This window comes from Narcine bancroftii, chromosome 3 (genome assembly GCF_036971445.1).
Source record: "Narcine bancroftii isolate sNarBan1 chromosome 3, sNarBan1.hap1, whole genome shotgun sequence".
NCBI lineage: Eukaryota > Metazoa > Chordata > Chondrichthyes > Torpediniformes > Narcinidae > Narcine > Narcine bancroftii.
Window position 1 is genome coordinate 150,471,616 of NC_091471.1, and position 8,016 is coordinate 150,479,631.

Consider the following 8,016-nt stretch of genomic DNA (forward strand, 5'->3'; position numbering starts at 1 on the left):
ATAAATCTTCGTCCGTGAAGCCAAGCCAAAGAGAAAAAAAAAATTTATAAACTATCACAATGAATCCTAAAGTAGATAAAAATCCATGGTGTGAAGTGAAAGAATAACATGTGGAAATTGACTGAAAAACTTTAAATAATTATAAAAGTAGAATGTGGTATGAGCATACTGTTCTAATGGAAACATACATCAGAAAGTCTACAATTTATGGTATAAAAAAGACTACTGCAGAAAGTTCTTAAATTTGTGGAACAGAACCATAGCTTCAGTTTTCTAGACATCAAGAATGTGCATATGATGTACAATAATCTTATCGCAAAAGTTGTAAACAAAGGTATTTAAAGAAGACAAAAGAAGCATCAAGTAGTGCGGCAGATACAATAGAAGATGCAAGTGTTCCATCCACATGGAGTGAAGCTTCATTTATTCTTAAATTTGAATTTTAAAAGTACTGTCCAAGGATCCAGAAAATCAGAAAATATAGACTGACCCAATTTTTAGTTTTCTACTGTATCTTGCTATTTTCTTTACCTGAAAATAACTGCTGTTACTTTTTCTTATCAAGGGAAAATACAGAAGACCTTTGTAAACCAGGATACAAAGAACAATACTGTTGCCTGATGTAATGCTAACAATTTGTCTTGATATTTAATATCTGGAAGGAACACCATGGATTCAGTGCAAGTGAATACTTTGAAGTTTCAAGCAGAGCTGTGGAATTCTGAGCAGTTGCCAGAACTCAAGCTAAGTTAAATTCAAACTTCGAAAAGTCACTTGGTAATTGTTGATTGGATCTGAATTCGAGCTTAAGGAATCACAACTGGTTTTGCAACAGAGCAACTTAGGTTTTCTTTCTGTTGATGTTCAAATGAATAGAGATGCACTGTCTTGCAATGCTCATAATGATGGTAACTCCTGCCTTCAGTAGCACTTTCTATGAGCCAAATGCTGCCTCCAAAGTTCCAAAGATCAACCCACAAGGAATTATTTTTGTTGTCTAGTCTGGAGCCAGAAACAATATAAGTGCTGGCATCTGAGCTGCAGTCTGTTATCCTTACTGTTTTTCAGCGGTCAGAATGAATTACCCCATCTGAACAAATCAACAGAGAGACTTTCTTTCACTGACCCTTGCACAGTTTACCCAGTTGGTGAGGGGAAATGGTAGCTAGGTAATAAAGCTGAGGCTTTGAAGCAATTGCAGGCATACAATTGTGGTTTACAACTTATTTATTCATCGCTATAGTGCTGTAGAAAACTGACAATAAGAAAAATATAGGTTCAAAAATATTGGCAATTTTGGGCTACGGTATGAAAATAATCATTCAAACATCCTGGAAAAAAATAGGATTATAAATAACATTAAAATCATTACTTGACTCGGTAAACAGATACAACGTTTTTTATAGAAGTATACTATCTCTCATTAGGAGAAAAATATGTGAAAAATGTCAAATTTACAAAGGATGAGATGAGATGACGATGAGAAACATTTATGCATAATTAAAATGTACAGATGTAATGAAACACTTGTTTGTTGCAACTGCACAGGTACAGAAAACACACTAACATATAATAAGTATCAATTAAATGAACAGAATGCTAAAAAAGAAAAAAAATAGAAACTATAATAAATATAAATGGAACAATAAATATTCACAATTGTGGTACTGTAAAACTTCATTAGAACGCGATAGTTGGGGACCAAAATTTCATACTGCATTACAGCCAAGTTGCAGAACAGATGCCAGGGCGGCAGGCACGGGACGTCAGGGCAGGGGCAGCCACCACAGGATATCGGGGCAGGGGTGGCCGCCACAGGACGTTCTACTTTATTCAGGATAGTGTAGAATGCACCAATTAAATTTTGTTGCTTAAAATTCTAATATACCCCATGTTGCAAAGTGAAAGCAAAAAAAAAATCTGCAAATACTCAGCAGGTCAGACAATATCGACAAATGGAGAATTAGCACTATGAATTGATTTCCTCTTAAGTGCTTCCCCATCTGCTGAGTATTTCTAATGTTTACTGTTTAATTGTTGCACGTAATAATGTTCTGCAAATAGCAACGAATTAACAAAATATTCAATCTTTCCCTCCGATCTTGGTTCAGGCATAAATGTTGACCTGGAAACTAGGGGAACAACCCTGCTCTTCCAGGGAAAATGACACAAGGTTTTTGCATTCTTCTTGAGAGGAAAGATAGTGTTTCGTTTAATGTGGCCTTGTCAATTAATCCTTTTCCATGTTACTTGGGGACCACGTAAATTTGGTGAACTTATAAATGGGAAACAGATGGGAAAAACATGCAAATACTGCCATGAAATTTAATGGACCTTCCTCTTTCTGTCTTATGTGTCTCTTCCCATGCATTTCCTCAGTGCCTTTTCCTTACATACTGAAACTAATGTCTCTCTCACCCAAAAGAAACATGAACCAGGATTAGTGATATGAATTCCTCCCAAGCATCTGCTGCTGTTCCACCAATCGCCATCGGAAAAAAAAATATTTTCAACATAATTCATGTTTTCTCATAGCAGAGTAAAATTAGTTACGAACAAAATAAAATTAAAATTAAATAACTAAAGTATATTAAGCAATATTCATATGGATTATATTTGCAGCAAACAAATATTCTCCATAAAATCAAATTAACATGGACTTACAAATGTTTATTGAACTCTACATTTATGCAAGTGACATGTTTGTGTTGAATGAATATGTTGCATGTAGGAAGGTGAAATGTAATATGAATATAACAAGATTTGATTTCAAAGTGAGTTTGATTCATAATTAAAAAAACACAAATGCTAGAGAAACTCACTAGGTCAAATGGTGCCTTTATGTAGCAAAGGTGAAAATACATCAGGCTTAAGCCCTTCATCAAGCTGTGGGGGAACATGAGAGATGTCTGAATAAAAGGAGGAAGAGGGGTGAGTGTGGAGGGGGGCGAAACACCGCAGGGGTGGGTGGGGGTAGGATTCTGGGCTGAGTGGAGAGAGCAAGGAAGTAGGAACTGGAATAACTAGTTAAAGTGGGGGGGGGAGGGGAAAAAAGCAAGCTGATCAGTGGAATGCAGTGAATTCAATGCTCACGCCATGGGGTTGGAGAGTGCCCAGACGAAAAATGAGGTGTTCCTCCAATCTGCTGGTGCAGGGTGGGGTAGTGTAAAAGCCATGGACAGTCATGTGAGCTTGAGAGTGTGACTCAGAATTGAAATCGTTGGATATGGGGAGGTCAATTTTGTTGCGAATGGAGAGGAGGTGCTGGGCGAAGTGATTTCCTAATCTGCGAAGACCTCAGAGGGTGCACCGGATGCAGTAAATGAGTTCTTTGGAGGTACAGGGGAAGTGTTGCTTCAACTGAAAGATCTGTTTGGGACTTTGGACCGTGGTGAGGGAGGAGGTGTGGGTGCAGGTAAAACACTTCCTACGACCACAGTGGTAAGTGCCGGGAGGGTGATGGGTGGGGAGAGAAGAGTGCACAGGGAGTCACAGAGGGAGTGGTCCCTATGGAAGGCTGAGAGGCAAGGAGAAGGAGAAATGTATCTGGTGGTGGGGTCCTGTAGTGAGTGCCAGAAATTCCGACGGTTAATGTGTTTGATGCGGAGGCTGGTGGGATGGTAGGTGAGGATAAGGGAGTTTCTGTGTTTATTGTTTCTGGTGGTGGTGGGGATAGGGCAGATTAACAAGGAATAGAGGAGATGCGGGTGAGGGCCGAGTTAATAGTGGTGGAGGGGAAGCCACATTTGTGGAAGAAGGCAGATATTTCAGAAGCTCTGCACTGGAAAACCTCATCTTGGGAGCAGAGGAGACGTAGAAATTGAGAGAAGGGGATGGAGTCCTTGCAGGGGACGGGGTATGAGGATGCGTAGTACAGGTAGTTGTGGAAGTTTGAGGGTTTGCCATGAATGTCAGTGGTGAGTCTATCTCCTGAGATGGAGACAGAGGGATCCAGAAAAGGGAGAGAGTCATCGGAGATGGACCAGGTGAGTTTGTGGTCAAGGTGGAAATTTGCAGTGAAATTGATGAAATTGACGAGCTCATCATGGATGTATGAGGCCTCCCCGATGTAGTCGTCGATATATCAGAGGAAGAGATGGGGGGAGGTCTTGACTGCGTAGGCTTGGAGCATGTTTTGCTCCACAAAACCCACAAACAGGCAGGCGTAGCTAGGACCCATGCAGGTACCCATGGCTACTCCTTTAATCTGGAAGTAGTGGGATGAGTTAAAGGAAAAAAATTTATGGGTGAGGATAAGTTCTGCCAGGCCGAGAAGGGTGGTGGTGGAAGATGACTGCTCACGTCTGATGTCCAGGAAAAAGCAAAGTGCTTTGAGGCCTTCTTTGTGGGGAATGGAGGTGTAAAGTGATTGGAGATCCATCATGAAGATGAGGCGGACTGGTTCAAGGAATCTGAAGTCTTGGAGGAGATGGAGTGTGTGTGAGGTGTCGCAGATGTAGGTGGGGAGGGATTGAACTAGGGGAGTCACAATAGGATGAAACTAGTTCCATGGGGCAAGAGCAAGCAGAGACAATTGGTCTGCCTAGATGGTTAGGTTTATGTATCTTGTGTAGAAGGTAGAAATGGGTGTGTGCGAGGATGGGAGACAATGAGGTTGGTGGCTGTGGGGGGGAGGTGCCCAGAGTTGATAAGGTGTAAGATGGTGTTGGAGATGGTGGCTTGATAGGTGATAATGGGGTCCTGTGTGAGGGGTTGATAGGAGGAGGTGTCTGAGAGCTGTCGACTGGCCTCAGCAAGGTAGAGGTCAGTGCGCCAGACTACAACAGCACCACCCATGTCTGTGGGTTTGATAGTGAGGTTAGGGTTGTTGTGGAGAGAGTGGAGTGTTCAACGTTTTGAGGAGGTGAGGTTGGAGTAGGAGGGGAGGGCAGTGAAGTTGAGCCGGTTGATGTCACAGTGGCAATTGGAGAAGGTTGAAAGCGGGCAGCTTGCCAGGAGGAGGTGTCCAGGAGGAGGAAGAGGGTTGGAAGCAGGAGAAAGGGTTTTGTGGGGGGGGGGGGGGTGTGGAGATTTGTTCTTTTCCTAATTTTTTTTTTGTATTCAAAATTTATGCTTAAATTTATGCTTATTTTTTTCCAAATGCCACTTTCAATACCATTTTCAATTAACATTATCGATCTAATCCGGCTACATTCTCCAGACTTAATTCTAGCATTTATTCTATTCTCATTGGGCCAGGATGTTCTCTGTGCACATCTCAGAAATATTACTTTACATTTTTACCAGTTTTTATTGAATAACATTTACGTTCCCCATCCTTAAACATTGGTACCTCTCTTGCTTCTTTAGTTTGTAGTCCATAGTGTACTCCCAAAAGCAAAAAAAAACCTCAATTTTTCTTCACTCTTAACTTTATACATATATGTGATCATTATGTGCTGTGCGAAAAGTGTTTTATGTGTATATGTGCGTGCACCATTGTCTGGGGAAATGCTCTTTTGTCTGGTTGTATATGTACAGTCAGATGGAAATAAATTTGAACTTGAACAAGAATCTGTCTTTGAATTCCACATCATCTTTCACCTGAATACCATGCAGGCAGGAATATTTCAATCTCTCTGTCTTGAAAACATATCTCAGTTATTGCCATTTATCTCTAGGTCTATGTGATTGCTTGTATCCATTGTTCACCAACCTTATAATAAAACAACCTAGATGCCTGATCATACTTGCAAAACAAAAGTGCTTTTAATGTAAAAAAAAACTAAATTTCTGTTGAACAAAGAAACACTGGGGATAAATTTGATGGTGTTGCAAAACATGATACAAATGAATGCCTGCTTGACCCAGTGTAAACAAAAATAAACCTACAAAGTGAGCTAAACCATCATCTGGCAAGATAAATCTGGATTGCTGCATCCAACACCAAGCCCAATGGTGGAGTAGACAGTCATCTTACTCCTATCTTATCTTGTACTTTTTCTTTCACACTGAGGTCCAAATGGCAGCTCGTTCTTACTCCCATCTTATCTTGTACTTCCTCCTTTCACACTGAGGTCCAAATGGCAGCTAGTTAATGCCTCCAGTCAGAGCTCTTCTCCTTACTTTGTCCTCAGGATCACGATTGTTTTCTCTAGTACTATGGTTCGATGATGACTGATGAGGTCAATGTGAGATCTGCATGTCCTTCAACAGACAGGGCTAAGGTGCATGAAAAGTAAACAGGTGAGTAATTTGTGAGGAACCCTGTTCCCAACATATAGATTAAGTATTCAACCTAAATGTTTTCTGGTGTTGTCCAAACTGCTGTGCATTGTTAGATTTCATATTTATTATCAGAGTACATACATGACATCACACACATTCTTTATCCTGCAGAACCAGCAAAATTCCCACTAATTGGAAGTGCAAAAAAAAACTGCACTCAGCGTGTACATGTATACAAACAAAGAACTGTTAACAGGTAATGAATGTAAACAAAATGACTGTTCAATACCGAGAAAATAAAAATGAAAATCAATAAAGTACACAAGTAAGACTCCTTAAATGAGTTTCTGATTGAGTTGGTTGTTGATGAGTCCGATGGTGGAGGGGTAGCAGCTCTTCCTGGACCTGGTTGTGCAAGTCTTGTGGCAGCTATACCTCTTTCCTAATGGCAACAATGAGAACAGAGCATATACTAGGTGGTGTTGATTTTTGATATTTGCTGAAGCTCTCTGTAGATGTTCTCAATAGTTGGGAGGGTTTGGCCTATGATGTCCTGGGCTCTGTCCACTACCTTTTGGGGGCTTTACGCTCAAAGGCATTGGTGTCTGCGTACTAGACCATGATCTATTGAAATTTGCCAGGGTTTCTGATGTCATACCAAACCTCTACAAACTCCTGAGGAAGATGAGGCTCCTATGTGCTTTCTTCATGATGCCATTGGTGTGTTGGGTCCAGATAATGACTCCCAAGAACTTAAATTATTTCAGATTTTTAGCATTTTTCCAGTTTTTTTTTTAACTGTTACACCATATTTATTAGTAACTAATAATATAACATATTAGTCAAATTATACGTGTGCACGTGTGTACATGTGTGAGTGTGTGTGTGTGTGTGTGTGTGTAATTTTAATTAGTCTATCTAATTTGTCTAATTAGTCAGGTTATCAAGGGTTATGGGGAAAAGACCAGGATTTGGAACTAGATGTGAGAACAATTTAATTCAGGGTGGAGTTGCAGAGCAGACTCGATGGACCAAATGGCCTACTTCTGTTCCTCTATCTTGTGAAGTTTTGTAAACATCTTAGAACCTTTCTTTTTGTCCTTCTAGAAATCTCTTCAAATAGTATAGCTCCAAATGGAGTGTCAATGTCAGGGACAAAAACAAAAGAAATTCTGGATACAATCAGCTGGTCAGGCAAGATCTATGGATAGAGAAACAGAAAGAACATTTCATGTTGAGGAACATTCTCAGATTTTCAAGAATCTTTTAGGGAACAAGAAAGACTGCAGACACTGGAGCAACACACAAAATCCTGGAGGAACCTCCCAAAAACATTGATTGTCTGTTTGCTTCCTCGGTTGTAGGTGTCGGTGTGGGTGTGGATGTGGGTGTTTGTGAGTTTGTGTCTGCATGTGCATGCAAATTGCTCCACAAGTTTCTATTTTTTATTTCGGATTGTTGGCATCTGCGGGATTATAGAGTACAATATATTCACGTGGACAATGTAATTATCACCAACAAAGGGAAATTAGATTATGGAGTTTGTAATTGTGGTCAAACTGTTGGAACAAAAGATATTTTAAAGGCTGGATTTTGAGGTAAATTATAAAATTAAGCACTGTCAGGTAAAAAAAATGATTTCCCATTGCTAATTGGTCAATGCATTTCTAAAGCATTCTTTACTTTTCCATTTCAGTTTTTATTTGTTTTATATTACTTTTGATATGTAAGATATAACCTAGAAGTTAGTTGATGGCTTCAATTAATGAAAAATTAGCATATTTGTATGATGTTTCTCTGTCTACTGGGTTAATACATCTACCACAATAGCAGACTGGTGAATATTAC